The 18,162-nt window shown below is 40.6% G+C and overlaps 1 long non-coding RNA gene across 2 annotated transcripts in view; it reads left to right on the plus strand.

The window, feature by feature from the left end:
* Positions 1–3,112, plus strand: part of LOC138146873 (uncharacterized) — a 278,700-nt gene extending 275,588 nt beyond the window's left edge. Inside the window, exon 2 of one of the 2 annotated variants that reach the window (XR_011164624.1) lies at positions 2,143–3,112. This is a non-coding gene — a long non-coding RNA (uncharacterized lncRNA). The remainder of the gene's footprint in view (positions 1–2,142) is intronic. The other variant, XR_011164625.1, reaches the window with a different exon arrangement.
* Positions 3,113–18,162: the final 15,050 nt, after the last annotated feature.

Genomic DNA, 18,162 nt, shown 5'->3' on the forward strand with positions numbered 1-18,162 from the left:
AGGGAAGGGAAGGGAGGGAGGAAGGAAGGAAGGAAGGAAGGAAGGAAAGGAGCTAGTTAACAATTTAACGAAGGAAGACAACACACAAAAGGAAGCTGAAAATTAGGGAGGGGGGTGGGAAAAAGTACCAGACACATGGATATAGCAGAGAAGTCTCAGAAATTCCAGAGTAGTGAAGCCACACAATAAACAAGATATGTGAGCTGAGCTCTCTCCTTAAAGAGAGTTTTGGAATTCATGACTATGCTCAAATCAAAGGGGCTGAGGATAGTGAGGAGGTGGGATACCAAGGCTGATGGAATCTAATGAAGTTTTCCCACAGTAGAGAAGTGAGAGGAGTCCCAGAGTAGTAATGGCAGGCGGGAAATGAAAGGTCTGAAGGACCCCCTAGTTTCCCAGTTGGGGTGCAGGCTCCTGTCTGAGCCTTTTCCCACTCTCCCCTATTAGTAAGTGCTCTCTCCTCAATAAAATTACTTGGTCTTATTTTGTACTTGCTTTGTATTAATCTCTTCTTCTTCTTCCTCCTCCTCTTCCTCTTCCCTTTCCTCTCCTCCTTCTCCCTCTTCTCTCTAGCATATTAATAAATACTGGATTTAATTGGAAAAAGGTAAATGACTGCTTATCCTGTGCTTTTCTGTCCCCAGTAGGAGGTCTCCACTGCAGCACTGTGCCCAATTACAATAGGCACTCAATAAATGACTATTTCTGATCACGCACAAGAGAGTAAACCTGCTGCTCAACTGAATTAGATTGAAATGGCATTGAAAGTTAGAGGACTAATACAAGGCATTAGATACATTTTTAGGAGTTTGAGCTTCTGCAGAAATATTCTGATTGATGGAAGTAAGGGGAATATAGCTTATGACAGAGAGAGATCTTTGGATCTCAGGAGGAATATAGGGTAAAGACTTTTTACTAGAATAATCTCTGAATCCTAAAATGGGCTAATTCTGAACTATGCACTTTAATATTTTCTCCCTGTTCCCTCCCCATTCCCATTCAGCCCACACTTCTTCAGTTTCTATTTCTTGTGGTAACCTGACCTATCAGGAAGAAATGAGAAAGTCTTCCCGCCCAAGCCCTGAACTAAGCAGGGCAGCCTGTTTCTGAATTAACTTTTCTCATGCTTCTATTTTTAAGAGTCTGTTGCTTCAAATGACATCAAGAGAACTTAGATTAAGCATTTTTTAAACTGGTGAAGTTTCCAGAAAAGCCAGAAACAGGAATTGCTAATCAAACATCCTGGGAAAGTCTGTTTTTGGGAAATCACAGTGCAAATGTTCATCCCTGATCAGGTAACTCAGTTAAACTTCTCAAAAAGATATGGAATCGTGAATAACAGTCCTTCTTTACCTCCCACCATACCTGTCAACAACCCTCTTTATTCAAATCAGCATTCCAGAATGACAGCACCTTCTTGGAAGGTGAGGAGAGGCTTCACTCATTCCCCACCATCACCTGGAGAGATAAGGAAATTATATGATAATCAGGTGACCAAGTGGAAGCAGGAAGGGCCAAGTGCATTGTTCAGCTGTATCTGACTCTTTGTGATCCCATGTGGGGTTTTCTTGGCAGAGATATTGGAGTGGTTTACCATTTCCTTTTCCAACTCATTTTATAGATGATGAAACCAAGGCAAACAAGGTGAAGTGACTTGTCCAGAGTCACACAGCTAGGAAGTGTCTGAGGCCAGATTTGAACTCAGGAAGATGACACTTTCTAACTCCAAGTCTGGCACTCTGTCCACTGGGCCACCTGGCTGCCTGAAAGTTGTTGTGCAGTCACTTTTCAGTCATGTCTAACTCTTTGTGACCCCATTTAGAGTTTTCTTGACAGAGATACTAGAGTGGTTTGCTATTTTCTTCTACAACTCATTTTACACATGAGGAAACTGAGACAAATAAGGTGAAGTGACTTGCTGTGATAGTAATGGCAATTAAAGATTCCCCTGTATTGGCTTGGTTTTCAAATTGATTGTATTAAAACCCAGAGTTTGTTAATCCCACCTGTGGGATGGGCTTGTTGATGTGAAAAGAAAGTCCTGAAGTGGGAGGAGCTGGTGACGGAGATTTGGAGAGACACTGGAGAGACACTGGAGAGAGGCGGAAGATCTTTTTTTTGGAAGCAGCACCTCGTGGAGAGAGAGAGAGACTAAGAGGATTGCTGGTGGCCGCTTTGAATTGCCCTGGACTTTTGAGACCTGCCCCCTGAGCTGCCAAGGACTGAGGAGACATGGCTGTTTTGCTGGTACTTTGTCTGTCTGTTTTGATGTTATTTTGCCAGATTTGTCCACTGGTGAAAGACTGTCCTGTTGAAGAAGTCCTGGAACCTGGCATTTGGTTAAGAAGGCCTGAGACTGTCCTGCAGACAGAGAGTGAATACTGTCCACTGGTGAGGGACAGTACTGTTGTTGCAGGGGTCTGGAGACTGTCCTGCAGACAGAATGAATACTGTCCACTGGTGAGGGACAGTACTGTTGTTGCAGGGGTCTGGGAGCCTTTATGTTGGTTCAGAAGCCCTGAAGAAGGATTTTCTTGTTGTATGTTTACAGAAATCCTGGGAGAGGGCTTTGCTAATGTGTTCAGGGGTTCTAGGGCTGTTCTACAGACAGAGGATAAATTCATGAAGGGACTGGCAATGTATCTTATGGCCTTGCTAAGCCTTGTCTCTCCAGGAACTAAGATTGCTGAGAACTTGCCTCGTGTCAAGACGAAGAAAAGACCTCCATTTGGGTATTAAGTGCTGTGTTTAAACTTGATGTAACTCTGGGGTAGATTCAATTGTGATCCAGGGGTGGGGAACTTTTGACCTTTTTGTGTTCTATGGTTGAGCAAATGAATGTATTTTACTTATGTTTGGAAACTAATCTCCATTTGAGAAGAGGGGCTTTGTGGTGGACTTAATTAAGGTATAGCCTAGGGGTGGAGAAGTATTTGGAACAGAGACTTTGTAATTGATTGAATGATTGGAAAGTCCTGGGGTGGGGTAGGCCTTGGAGATTATTTAATCACACTTAGTAAATGCTGTATTTTGAATGATGTCATGTTTTGATCTTCTCTGTTCTGGGTTTGTTACTGAATAAAATAGAGAGCACCTATGCTGGTATTTTGAACCTGGGAAGTTGCCTTTCCTTGGTATTACATTACACTTGCCTAGGGTCACACAGCTAGTCTGAAGCCAGATTAGAACTCAGGAAGATGAGTCTTTCTAACTCCAGGTCCAACACTCTACCCACTGAGCCACTTCTACTATAAAAATAATCAACAACTTCAATATAACCTAGTCCCCAAGATTAAACTTTGACAGGCCCCTGGAGACCATAATTTCTAATAAACTCTAAATGAGAATTCACAGTTCTTAGAATCAACTTTTGCTTTCTACAATTTCCAAACAGACAACCAATATGTCCCTTCTCTGAGCTCCTTTCCTTTCCACTTATTTATGTCAGCCTTATGGACACACTTACAGAGTTTGAAGATGTAGTACTATGATGGCCAGCCAAAAATGACAGATTCAGAGCTGGTTGGGCCTTCTGAGGCCACTTAGAAGTGGAGTGGAGAGAGAATGCAGGACTTTGGGGGCAGGCAAGACCTGTGTTGCAAGCCCACCTCATTCACCTTTAGCTGTGTGGTCCTAGGTAAGTTGAGCAATCAGGTAAATTACAGATCATTTATAAAAAGTGGATGAGAATAGAAGCTACCTCATAATATTATTGTGAGGACAAAATGTGATTGTTGTCTGTAATGTGCTTTGCAAACCTTGAAGATCTGTATAAGTGAGAGCCATTATTTCCATCTAACCCCCTAATTTTACGGAAGAGGAATCTGAGGACTAGTGAAGTTAAGTGCCTTGGTCAAAGTCACATAAGTATTTAGGAGTAGAGCTGGGATTTGAACCCAGGGCCAGGGGTCAGGAAGATTCATCTCCATGTGTTCATACATGGCCTCAGACTCTTACTATGTGACCCTGGGCAAGTCACTTAAACCTGTTTGCCTCAGCTTCCTCAAATGAACTGGAGAAGGAAATGGCAAATCATGTTAGTTATCTTTGCTAAGAAAACCCCAAATGGGGTCATGAAGAGTCAGATGCAACTGAAACAACTGGACAGCAACAAAAATCTCTGACTCTAAATCTAGTCCTCATTCCCTTGCATCATTCTGCTTTTCTATGTACCCCATCTTAAGAATGGCCTCCTGCCCATTCACTCTGGCGGTGTCACCTCTCACCTGTGCCCTTTTTTGTTGACTTTGGCATTTAGCTATGCCACTTCAGTATTCAAGGTGTGATAAATATGGTAGAGTGTTTTGTTTTCTTTTTTTCACTTCTCGTTCCCTGGATAACAGCCAATGCCCTCCATTACCCACATTCCTGCTTCCTTTATAAGATCTGCAGAAAAGGTACAAAAATTGGGATGGGGCAAAAGATTTACTAATCAGTTTCTGTTGGTGTGACTAATTTGCTAACTAGTTCTGAATACTGGAGCTGGGTTTCCTGGGACCCCATCAGTTTTTCATCAAAGACTTTCTGAAATGCTGTAGATTTTTATCTTCCCCTGATAAGGACTAAGGACTGGAATATCCCCAACAACATTCCATACTTCCACACTCTGCTCTACAGGCGTGCCTGAAGAAACCCAGTACCAGTCAGTTGTAATAGGAAGCAGCTTTGCGTACCTGGGATCTCAGCCCAGTAGGCTAATATGATACAGAAAGGTCCCACTTCCCATTTCCCAGAGCTCTGAACTTTGTCCAGTGAAGAAGAAGAAAGAAGGCTGGATTAAATCCGACCCCACCTGCATATATACACTCTACATTCTATATCCCTAGTGTGTGCACCCCAAAACTATGTGCAACAGAGATCCTTACCCAAATAATACACAGAGGCTTCTCAAGGTAGAAATCAGAAAAGGTGGTTTATTACAATCTCGAGAAGGGGCAGCCCCGCTCTGACAAATAGTCAGGGAGGAGAAGCAATTTACAAAAGGAAATGACCAAGTTATAAAGTCCCAACACAGAATTCTCTCCCACCCCCCTGCTGACCCTTTTCTTCCATTGGCTGGAAGTCAGGTGTGCAATCTAAGCATGGCAATCTACCTTGAACAAGGAAACAGTAGACCACCCAATGTACATTTGAGAAAACACTTCTGTCCTTATTTGGCATATCTTATGCTGAGGTGTCACTGAGGAGAGGGGTGACTCCCTAATGCTCTGAGTTTTGAGTCCTTGTAAATCATGTAATTTCTGGTGAACAGGAACTCGGGCCTGTTTCCCACGAAAAGCCTTACTAGATTTTAGAGTACAGTCTGAGAAGTTGGCAGGAAAGGCTCCCAGGATACCCAAGACCAAATGGTCAGAAAATTATCATAAGTTTAACCTGGAAGGGGCCTAGAAGGTCATTTAGCCACCTTATTTAATTTTACTTCCCAGTCCTGCCATAACTAATAGGAATGATTAGTGAATTTGGTGTGTTCTGCCTCCCAGGGGCCTGGGGGTGGGGAATGGGAATGCTTATTTCTTCCAGCACAGACTTCCTCCATTCAGACAGGTGTTTCAGAATGAAAAGCTTAGAAGCATTATGTCTACATTCCTTCCTCTATGTTGGAAATTTAATTTTAAGATTCCTCAAAGAAAATCCAGCCCAATCCTGTGGGAGATGCTCAAGGGCAAGTCCTTTCACACAATGTAGTCATCAGATACAATAAACACTTACCAAATACTTTCTGTGAACCAGGCATTGTGCTAAACACTGGGAATACAAAGAAGAAAAAGATGGTTTTTGCCCTCAAGAAGCTTTAAATGATGGGGGATGGTGCTAGTGGGTACCTAGCTTCGAGGACATGATGATGATGATGGTGGTGGTGGGGAATTAAAAGCAAGCCAAGGAACTGGTAGCAAATGAAGAGATTCCTAAGATTTTGAACCCTTTATAGAGGGAAGTGAAGAGATTTTTTTTTTTGCTCTGTCCACCAGCTCTCCAATAAGAGGGGCAGGAAGAAGCGACTGAGGTGTAGTGATGAGATATGAAAACCAAACCTGCAACAATCTCCATGTTGATGAGTTTCCTGGTGAAGAGCTTATCCTGGAAGAGGGAGAAGGGGTACTGAATGATGATGATGGTGGTGGAGGTGATGGTGATGGTGATGGTGATGACTGTGGAGGTGATAACAGTGATGGCAGTGGTGATGGTGATGGTGGTGGTGGTGGTGGTGATGGTGATGGCAATGTCATCCAAACAAAGCAGAACAGCTGTCAGTAACAGCCCAGAAGAAGTGAGTAGAAACCACTCGGCCCACAGTTCCTCTAGAAGGTGGACTGGATAGAGCACTGGGCTCAGAGTCAGGAAGACTTGAGTTTAAATCTGTCTTAGACATCTATCAGTTGTGTGACCCCAGGCAAGTCACTTAACTTCTCTCTTGGTTTCCTCCACTGTAAAATGAGAATAATCATAATGCTGCTTTAAAGCCCTATTGTAAGGATGAAATGAGGTAATATTTATAAAGTACTTTGCAAACCTTGAAGTTAGCTTTTTTATTATTGTTTCTCAAGGGTTTTTTTGTACCCTGATTCTATAAAAACACCTAGACTAAACCCCTCATTTTACAGATGAAAAAATTGGGAAAGTAACTTGTTTACATGCACATGTCAAGTAGATGAAAATGTCTACCATCCTGATTATAACATGCAATTGGATGTCTAACCCATAGAACTGGTTCATTAAAACACATATCTTAGTGCAGACACTCAAGAAAGTGAACCTAGAATCAAACAGGAAGATGAGAGGAGGCTAGCTTACATGTGGACAACATGCAAGTAGAGAGTTTAGGGCTAGATAATCAGATTTGAGAATCAATATAGCAATGATAGTTGAATCCATGGGATTCACTTAATGAGATCACCAAATGGAATGGTATAAAGTCAGGACTCTGTGGGACACCCATAGTTAGTGGACACAACTTAGATGAATATTTTGCAAAGGGGACTGAGAAGTGGTCAGAGAGGTAGGAGGAGGGTTGTTCAGCAGGGCCATAATACAGCTTCAAAGAGATCTATGACCAGAAAAAGGAAGTGAGATTTGTCAAGTAGGAAAAGTAAATGGATAGTTTTGAACAAGAACAAATGGATAGTTTTGTGCTCTATTCATAGCCACATAATGTCGAGAGATCAAGAGGAAGTCTCTCAAGTTGTTGGAGCCCAATGGAGGATTTATGCTATGATATGGATAAGAGCAGTGCCAGATGAGAAGGTACATGTGTGTTGCTATCTGCACTCTTAGAAAAGTAGCCAGTCCATAAGACCATAAGATTGTAGGTCTGTCAAAATACTTTGTTATAGAATAGTGATGACATTGAGACAGTGATTTCACATACAATCTATTGATGAACTTTAAGTCCCTCCCAGAGACTCTCTGCTGTTGTTGATTTTGCTTGTCAAAACCTGCTTTAAAATGGACCATTCCACCATAAATTTAAGAAATTCATGTGAACTTTTAAATGATCATCTTTTGTCTTTGAGAAGACTATTTAGCTTACATTAGAAAGTGAATCATTTACATATTACTCTAGTTCTGCCTGGTATTCATTATTTTTTTTAAAAAAGAAAACTTTTACATAAGTTTCATTTGTTTTTTTTTTAATAATTGATGTTTTTCTTGGCAACTTGTAAAATCATTTTTTTGTCATTGTAGTCTTGAAGGTTGACAATGATGTGTCTTTGTAAATGGAACTTGAAATTCATGTCCATTGAGGTCCTGTGAATTCTGTCAACATGTAACCTATTCCTTGTTTTTAATATTTTTTAAACATTCTCCTGGTTCTCCTCCTACCTATCTGACTTCTTCTTTTTGCTGGATCTTCATCCAGTTTGTTCTTACTAACTATGGATGTACCACAGAGTTCTGTCCTGGGCCTTTTTCTCTTCTCACTTAGTAATCTCATTAGTCCCCATGGATTCTGTCCTGTCACAGCCAAGTGGCACAGTGGGCCTGGAGTCAGGAAGACCTGAGTTCAAATTTGACCTCAGACATTTATTAACTATGTGACCCTGGGCAAGTCACTTCACCCTATCTGCCTCACTTTCCTCATCTGTAAAATGTTCACAAGACACACTTGTAAATTTAATCTTCATGATTAACATTTTCTCATCACATTCTTAAGTCTAGAAATCAACAAAACAATAAGTCAAGCCCTTATTTGTAGCATTTTATTTTGGAGGTATAATTGTTCACACTGAAAATTTAACAATCACCTCCCATAAGCTGGTGGAAACCGGCTCCAGCACACCCTTGTGAAAGGACACAAAAAACGTTCTAGAACCTTAATCAGACAGAGCTCCCCAGCCTGATCGATACCTGGCTATTTTCCAGGGAAACAAATAGTCTCATAAGGGCCACACCCTACATTCATAGGTTTTGAGGGAGTATAGTTTGAAGACACTCTGTGTCACAGTGCTTTAGCCATTGGTGGAACCAGGCATAGCTTCCCAAAAAAGCACAAAATAGATATGGTACTTTGGGGAGGAGCCACCTTCTCTGTCTGATCCCCACTACCAGCTGGGCTCATCCAAATAGGAAGACAAAGGGATCCAACTTTGTAGAGACATAATGGGATAGAACTCTGAATATCCCAGTCTCCTGAGTGAAGGGAGGGATGGGCTGCTATCAGAACCAAAGGTCTACAACCTGTGAGGGCTGAATTGCCTAATAAAGCAAATGATCCTCTTCTTCAGCTCTTCTTCCCCCTATCCCATTAATGGTACAATGGAAAGGATATTGGTTCTGATGTTAGAGGAGTTGGATTCAAATCCTACCTATGATACTACATGTCTGTAGGCAAATAATTTAACTTCCTTGGGTCTTGGTTTCCTCATCTATAAAGTAAAGGAGTTCTTGGACTAGATACCTTCTGAAGTCCTTTTCATCTCTAGATTTATGATCTTCTCATCCATAGGAATAAAGTAACAATGGCTAGAGCACTGGAATTGAAGTCAGGAAGGCCTAAGTTCAAATTCTGCTTCAGACACTTATTAGCTATGTGACCCTGGGCAAGTCACTTAACCTCATTCTGCCTTAGTTTTCTCATCTGTAAAATGGGGATTATAATAGCATCAACCTCCCAGGGTTGTTATATCAAATAAGATAATATTTATAAAGCTCTTTGTAAATCTTAAAGTACTATGTAAATGTTAGTTATAATAATTATATATAACAATATAATAATAATAATAATTTATGTAAACAATATAAATCATAACAATAACTCACAAAGGTCCAATGGGGCAAAGACCAAGGCTGTGAGTATAAAAGTGCCAATTTCAGGTTTCAATGAAGTATCCCACCTCTAGGAAGCAAGTCTGGGGTTTTCAGCCAATCAGTTGAAAGTGTTAAGACCAGAAGAGACAATGAACCTGACCCAGGGCACACCTATCTCACCAGACCAGGAGAGAAGACATTGATTATGATTCAGAAGAGATGACTGAGGGGTGGTTGGAGAGGTAGGAGGAGAACCAGAAAAGGGCAATGAGGGAGGAAAGAGTATCTAGCAGGAGGGAATAATCAGCAGTGTCAAAATCTGCAGAGAGGTCAAGAAGGACGAGTGATGAGAAAAGGCTATTGTAGTTGGCAGCTGAGACATCCTCTACAGCTTTAGGGAGCAGCTTCAGTTGAGTAATGAATTGGAAGCCAGATTGCACAGACCTGATGAGTGGGAAGAAATAAAAGAGGAGGTAAGGAATATAAAAGACTCTTTCAGGAGTTTGCCGCTTGCCAAGGGATGACAAAGTCTATGTAGCTCAGTTTCTGGGTTGCTTTTTTAAGTTCCTTGGAGGGAAGGACCTGGCCTAGTTCTTGATCTCCCCCAGCTGGTAATGTAATGGGGGGTAGGTAACAAACGGATTACCCAAGTGCTGTATTGGCACCCATCAAATTTTAGAAGAATCAGGAGTAGCTTAGGGTATTTATGGAGAATTCGTGAGAAAATGTGGACATTAGCAGCTAGTTGACACAGTGGACAGAGTGCAGGGCCTGGAGTTAGGAAGACTCACCTTCCTTCAAATCTGGCCTCAGATACTTACTAGCTGTGTGACCCCGGGAAAGTTACTTAATTCTATTTGCCTCAATTTCCTCATTTGTAAAATGATCTAGAGAAGGATATGGCAAACCACTCCAGGATCTTTGCCAAGAAAACCCCAAACAGGGTCACGCAGAGTCAGACACACTGAAAACAATTGAACAACAGCATATATATATTAATCAATTAATTAATTTTCCTTGTCACAGGTCTGGAAGATTGAGTGATCAACAAATAGGCATAAAGCAGATAAACAATGAAAAAAAGGATAATAAGTATTTGCAGAATGAATAAATGAACCAAGTAAACTTCAGATTGGAGAATTAGACTGAGAATCATCAAAAGTAGAGGGTTAGTGCCACCATCTTTGAACTTAGGGCACATATAATATGTTGATAATTAATTGTAAATAACATTACTGTTGTATGAGATGGGCTAGATCAAAGAGGGGTCAAAAACATGAAAAGAAACAGTGAAGGTAATTTTGATAAGGTAGAAGGTTATGATTAGGATGAAAGTAGATAAGGAAGAAGAAGAAATACAAACCCAGGGTAAGGAATTAGAGAAGAAAACAGTAAAGGGGGGGGGGGGAGTAGAGATGAAGGGAAGGTTTGTATATGAGTCCTTTTCTTCTTTCTTTGAGGTCTTTGGGTTATAAGCCTAATAGTGATATTGCTGGGTCAAACTATATCACCAACATCATTTAAAAAATTAAAATACTTTGGAGACCCACAAAAAACATTAATGGATGTTATATAAGACTTGTCTCTGTGTCTTTACATTGTAGTATTTTAAATCTTCCACAAGATATGTTATTACTTTGAGTCATTACTCATTAGAGGTAGGGCCAGTTTTTCCCCTCCATATTTGCCTTAAAGGAATATAAGTTAACCCCCCTCCCTCCCTCTAGACTAAATTACTTAGGATAATGGATATAGAACTCTGGGTTTAGTGTCTTGCAAGGGCTAAATTCAAATCCAGACAAGCAGAATGGTGCTTACTTTACTTCTCTAAGTCTCACTTTCCTCATCTATAGAATATGTGTAGTAATAGCATTTATTTCATAGGGTTGTTGTGGGATAACATGATGAGGACTATAAAGTGTTTTATAAACTTTAAAGTTCTCACACTTACACATCAGATATTATACTCCATTATTACAATATTCCTGCACATGTATACCTTGCTTTAAGTAAACCTGATATATGAAAATTCAGATTTACACAAAAAGTCAAAAGATTTAGATCCAGAAGGGACTTAGAAATCTGGTAAATTATAAAATCATTAGTCATCTTACAAAAAGATGTTCGCAATTATAAAAGGATTCCGGTTATCTAGCCAATTCTCCCAGAGCATTTATGGGATCTGATTGACTCGAGGCCATCTAAACCAACCCCCTCATCCTTCAGGTAGAGATACGGAAGCCCAAGGAGTTGTAGGGACTTGCTACATTGTCATTGTTATTCATCCTTAGTTTTAGAAGAGGATTGATGACATCACAGGGTTATGTCTTGACTTGTGTGTGAGTTGGATTTAAGTGAGGAAGAGCTGCACAAACGTCATGCCAGCCTCATTTTCTCTCCCTGAGTCACTGAAGTCCAGCTGCAAGACAAAAATCAAGATGGCTGATGACAGCCCAGGAAGCAATGGATGATGTTGGCATCTCTGATGCCTGACCAAGCTCTAAGTGCATGCTTCAGTCACTTTCATGGCCATTGTAACAGATTTCTCTCATCCACCCATTCCACTGGAGAAAGTCTTCACATGCTTGGGGTAGGCATTGCCCTAACTCACCAACAGTTTGAGGCCTATTGGCTACCCTCAACCTGGTTTTGCCCATCTGCCAAGAAGGTCTTAGTGGGGTGTGAATGCTGTACAAGCAAAAGCTTCTTGGAATCACCGATGAGATTTGGGTGAATTAGGTGGACACCAAAGTTGGAAGCTCATCCTAAAAAGAGCATGGTCGACCCTTATACCAGGGGTCCTCCCTGAACACCCCATATACCCCATAGTCACATAGGTACAGCCAGAAGTTTAACTCAGGTCATTTCACCCTTTATCAAGTTTATTAGGTCTAGAAAGACCATAAGAAACTCCTGAAAGCTGTTAATGGATAGAGATGAATGAATGAAAAAAAAAAGCATTTTATTAAGTATTTGCTATGTTCCAGAGACATTGTGCTAAGTGCTAGGATACAGATCCAAGCAAACAAGACTGTCCTGGCCCTCATGCAGCTAATATACTAAAAAGGGAAGACAGCACTTTTAGGGCACTAGAGATGAAAAATGTATGAAGGGAAAGGGACAAAAGGGTTTGGAGATAGACAGAAAGAGGCATGGTGGCCTGGATCCAGCCAAGCTAAGTGAAATCAGGACTCAAGGTCCCAGGGGGTATGATTCCAAGATCATTTTGGAGAAGGAGGATGAGGATTATGATCAGAATGTGCATGGCATGATTTGGAAATGGAAAGTGGGAGACTACTGGGAGAATGGGGAGGGGCTGAAGATTTGTCTTGGTTTGGCCATAGAGAGTAAAATGCATAAAGTTTTTGTTTGTGATGAAGCTAACATCAAGATCAGTGGAGATGGATATTCTTAGGAAGATTGGGAACCCAAGTTGTGGGTACAGGGACTCAGAGCAAATCTCTCTATGTGTCCCTCTACCCTGAACATTCTGTATAAGTAATATCAGGTTAAAATGAGTGTCAGAGGAAGCCTTGAAGGACAAGGAAAATCTTTAGAGGCATTAAGTAGTCTGAAGGATGGGAAAGGAAACATCTAGATGATTCTACCTTGGTAATGGTAGGGAACTTCGCTGTAGTTAGTGGGAATCACTTTCTTTATTCTGAAGGATTCCTCCCTGACTTACTGCCCAGCCCCCTCATTGAAGCAATAATAAATAGCTAAGTGGTGCAGCAAATAGAGTGCCTGGCCTGGAGTCAGGAAGACTTACCTTAAAGAGTTCAAATCTGGCCTCAGATACTTACTAGCTGTGTGACCCTGGGCAAGTCACTTAACTCTGTTTGCCTCAGTTTCCTCATCTGTAAAATGAACTGGAAAAGGAAATGGCAAACTACTCCAGTATCTTTCCCAAGAAAATCCCAGCAAGGGTCATGAAGAGTCAGACAAGACTTAAAAATGACTGCACAGTTAACCTGCCCTAATGGAATTAAGTATAGCTTGTTCCAAAAAGCCTAGTGCAATTTTAAACTATTACACTCACACTAAGACTTTTGGGACACCCTGCATAGCTTCCATATTAAAGAGGGAATCAAACCAGAATATCTTATTAATCATGAAGTACATGAATGACATCAAGTTAAGAAGTTCTACTGGAAAAGTATAATTAAAATTAAATTAAGTGCTCCATGGTTCCTACTTCACATCATGGAATCTTTCTCCAATGATATCAAAATGTCATTTGGACATGATCAGTATAAAATTTTTAATGTATAGCTAAGGAGAGATAGAGGCTGAAGTTTTGTTATTGATTCTGGAGTTTACACTAAACCACTGGATGAAAGTAATACCTACAAATTGTTGGGTCTCCTCTAGGTGAAACACATAAAATATAAACATATTAAGAAGACAGTTGTGACTGAACATGTCAAGAAACTCATTGGAATACTAAGATCAAAGTTGAATGGAAAAATATATTTAAAGTAATTAACACTAGCATGGTGGATAGAGCTCTGGACTTGGAGTCAGGGAGATCTGAGTTCAAATTTGACCTCAGACACTTACTAGCTGTGTGGTCCCAGGCAAGTCACTTAATATTTCTTTGCCTCAGTTTCCTTATCTGTAAAATGGGGATAATAATAGCAACCACTTCTCAGGCTTGTTATGAGGATCAAATGAGATAATAATTGTAAAGCATTTAACATGGTACCCAGCACATAGTAAGCACCATATAAATATTAGTTGTTATTTACTTTCAGAACTGTGAAATGAACCATGACATACCAAAGTAAACTCATGAAAATCTGTATCATAATATTGAAAAATGGGCCCCATCTCCCCAATGTAGCTAGAGAAAGACAAATATTTTTTCACCAAAATGGAGGAAAAATGGTTGACAGACCCAAGGACGTGATAATCAGGTGCAAAAAAAAAAAAGGCTACAGAAATGTTTTTTGAACAAGCATATCTCACTTCAATTGGAGCAATAACTAAGGATGATAACAGGTAGATAGCATTAGATTTGTTGAATGTCACCAAATATGAGGTGCCTCTAGATGGAGCTTATGAAATGGCTAAGATCCAAGAATGGAATTAAAAGGTCCTCCAGGAGTGGCAGCCATAGGAACTCAGTCAACAAAGGAGGTATCAAAGAAATTGCTGAGTCATGAGGATTTGTTTGTGGAAATGGAGGGCTTTATAGTGCGATGTTTGCAAGTCATTGCCACCAGAAAGTAAACTTGGGTTAAACTTGGAGAGCCTAAATTTAGTGATCAATGTTGCTTATGCAAGGAAATGGTAGAAACCATGCACAATTTCAAGACATAAAATTTTAGCACCTAAGAAGATATGACCAGTGGGCAGAATGATATATCAGGAATCTTCTCTTTCATCCTATAAATGTCAACCTCAAAATATCCTGGAGAATTCAGCCAATAAACTGTACAAGAAAATTGGACCATTGTCAGACTCGATTGTTGCCTATAGTCACCTGGACCTAATAATGATTCATGAAAACTTAAGAATAATGCTTTAAATAAATGCTGCTAGACAAAACCCTCATCCTCCCTCCTACTACATGGGGTAGAAAACTTTCAAAAGAGAGAGACCTCACAGAGAAGGTCAAAATCATATGGGAACAAGATGTTGCCCAGGCTGCTGCTAGAATTTTACTAAGGAAATCTTTAGTTGGAAAAGCAACCCCGAACTTACATCAGAACACTTTAGTTAAACTGAAAAAAAATCACTCTATCAGCCTGCACAATAATCCATAGAATAATAGCAGATTATGACTTGTTCCAGGACTGCTTCTATTTGAATACAAACAAAAAAGAAGAGAATTAGATAATAACAATAATAATATTTAAATGGCATATATTATTTTATTTTTATTTTTTTGTTTTTTGGAGGGGGAAGGTAGGGCAATTGGGATCAAGTGACTTGCCCAAGGTCACACGTTTAGTTTTTTGTGTTGAGTGTCTGAGGCCACATTTGAACTCAGGTCCTCCTGACTCCAGGGCTGGTGCTCTATTCACTGCGCCACCTAGCCATCCCAAATGGCATATATTGATCAAAATTTTTAAATTTGAATTTAAACTGTAAAAATTTAGCACCTACCAAATACCTAGCAATATATGACCTTGTAGCTAGAATTATACATCAGAACAATAACAATTTTCACTTATATAGCACTCTAAGTTTTTCAAAACAATTCATAAATGTTATCTTACTTTGCCCTCATTACAACCTTGAAAAATAGGTGCTATTTATGCCCTAATTTTATAAATGAGGAAACTGAGACTAAAAGAGATTTAAGTTAGTTGCCCATGGTCATACAATTAGTGTCTGAGTTGGAATTTGAACTCAGATCTTACTAACTCAAGACTTACTGATCTCTCTACTACTATACCTAGCTATCTTTCTTGTGTACTTATTATCGTTTAGTTGTGTCTGACTCTCTCTGTGACCCCATTTTGGATTTTCTTGGCAAAGATAAAAGAGTGTTTTGCCATTTCCTTCAGATAAGGGAATTGAGGTAAATTGGGTTAGGGTCATACAGTTAGTGTCTGAGGTTGGATTGTGAACTCAGGTCCTCCTGAATCCAGGTCCAGTGTTCTATCTCCTGTGCCACCTAGCTGCCCTTCTTTCTTGGACTGATAGACAGTAAATCCCCATATTACAAATAAAGAAGGGTCTCAACAAGACTTAGATAATTTGATCAACAAACTATACTGGAACCAGAGCTTTATCACCTGGCAAACTATTGCCCACAATCACCCAGATATTGATCTTTGGAAACTTAAGGGCAGTATTTTACTAGATGTGGCCAGACCAAACATTCATTATCTTCGAGCTATATGGAATAAAAAGGCTTCGGAGATTTCACAGAGATCAAACTCATGTGAAAACAGGACAGGGTCTATATCATATTTGTTGTCCTGTCTGCCACTGGGCTTGTTCAGAGGATGCATTCAGTGAATCTAGAGAGGATCAAATTTACATCCAAACAATTTCATTTAATTTTTTAAAGTAACCATCCTGCCCTCTCATGCAAAAAAAAACATATAGGACATCACCTATGTAATCCAGGTTTCTAGACAAGCCTGGGACATTGTATAGGAGGCTCTCCTAATAGCTGGAGAGATTGCTAATACTGCTACTATGGGAAATGAAGGAGTGTGTGCAAGAGATAAAAGAAAAAAAGAAGAGAGACATTTTTCTTCAAGAGAAGACATGCAGGGTACCAGATTCCCTTAGAGACCAAATCCATGTGGATAGACTTTGGGAGCTCCAGAATCTAGGGGAAGCTGGCTTCTCAATAGATCCCTGATTTCCAGCTTATCTCCCTAGGAACTTTGGGGAATTTCCTATTGGATGATGTTGGGACCTTTCTCTTGGTTGATCTGAGACTGGGTAGGGGTGGTACTGGTGGTGCTGGGCAGTGGCTAGGTGGAGGCAAGAACAGGATGATGGAGTGAGAAGAGGCTCTTGTTGGCACAGCTGCTTGATTCTATTGCTGGATTCTCCCACTGCCAGGGAGTAGCTATGATCCTTAAGTCTAAGTCAGGAAAGTAGGACAGGATTGAAGAGAGAATTCAGGCTGCTCTCCTCCATCAGACTTCAAGAAGTCTTTTTTCCCTTGGTAGTCTTAGTTACAAAATTCTGAAAGTCCAGGTGGGATAAGGGAATAATGGGTGGTCTCCAGACTTTAAACTTCCCTGCTGGGGCCCAGTTAGGTGCCTGGCACAGAGAGAAGGGAAGGAGAAATCAAGGGATTGCCCCCACCTTCCAGCTGGAGACTGTTTATACCCTCTGCTTCTCATTAGCTTTTATCAAGCTTTCTCTCCTCATATGAGCCCAGGGATATCCTCCATATTCCTCTTCTACTTGACTCTAGTGCCTCACTAGGTTACGGGAAACCTGGACCAAAGTTGGGGAGATGGGAACAGACCACTCCAGAAGTGCTGTAACATCGAACTGTGGCTTGAACCTTCCCAATAGTGGGAGATAGGGATGGTGCTTGGGCTAGGACAAATATGAGGGAGATCCCACATATCCCTCCACAAGGGGCTCCTTTCTGTCATCTCTTCCTCCCAACAAGGTAGTGAGACCCCTGATATGTTCAGCCAGGGTCAGGTTGCCAGGGGAGTTCCTATGTTAGATCTCACTCACCATCATTTCAAAGGCAAAGATGCCAGTCCCCAGGGTGGAGCCTAGATATTTTCAGTGATGGTGGTGGTGGAAGGGAGAGGTAAGTAGGAGGAGAAATATGTCCAGATTGTCTCTCATCATGCTCCCCTTCCTTGGTCGGGCCCATATCCTAATTAGCATTAAGTTAACAAGAATAACTTTTTAAAATAGGACTCTATTGGCCTATATATCTCTTCCCTCTCATAACCAAACTCCCCAAAATGCCTTTTATATGCTTTGCCTCCTCTTCATTTCTTCCCACATCCTTTGCAATCTGGTTTTACAATCTCATTGCTCAAATGAAGTTTCTTTCTAAAGTTATTGAGGATGTCTTGACCATTAACTACAATAGCCTTTTTTCATTCCTTATTTTTCTTGACCTCCCTGCAGCTTTTCACACTGATGACTGCTTCCATCTCTTGGATACTCTTTCTTCCCTCAGGTTTCTTGACAGTGCTTTTTCCTGGTTCTCCTCCAGATGACCTCTCCTAAACCATCTTTTCTGAGTCATAATCCATGCTTTTTTTTATACCCACTTTTGGTAATTTCATCATCTCCCATGGATTCAATGGACAACTCTTTGCAAATGACTTCCAGATTTATATATCCAGCCCTCACCTCTCTCCTGAGCTCCAGGACTACATCACCAAGTGCCCACTGGACATCTCTAATTAAATTCTTTATAGGCAACTCAAACTCAACAGGTCAGAAGCAAAACTCATTACCTTGCCC

The sequence above is a fragment of the Petaurus breviceps genome, unplaced genomic scaffold (assembly GCF_028583685.1).
Source record: "Petaurus breviceps papuanus isolate PSGF00001 unplaced genomic scaffold, PetGlider_PUasm1.0 90775, whole genome shotgun sequence".
NCBI classification, from domain to species: Eukaryota; Metazoa; Chordata; class Mammalia; order Diprotodontia; family Petauridae; genus Petaurus; species Petaurus breviceps.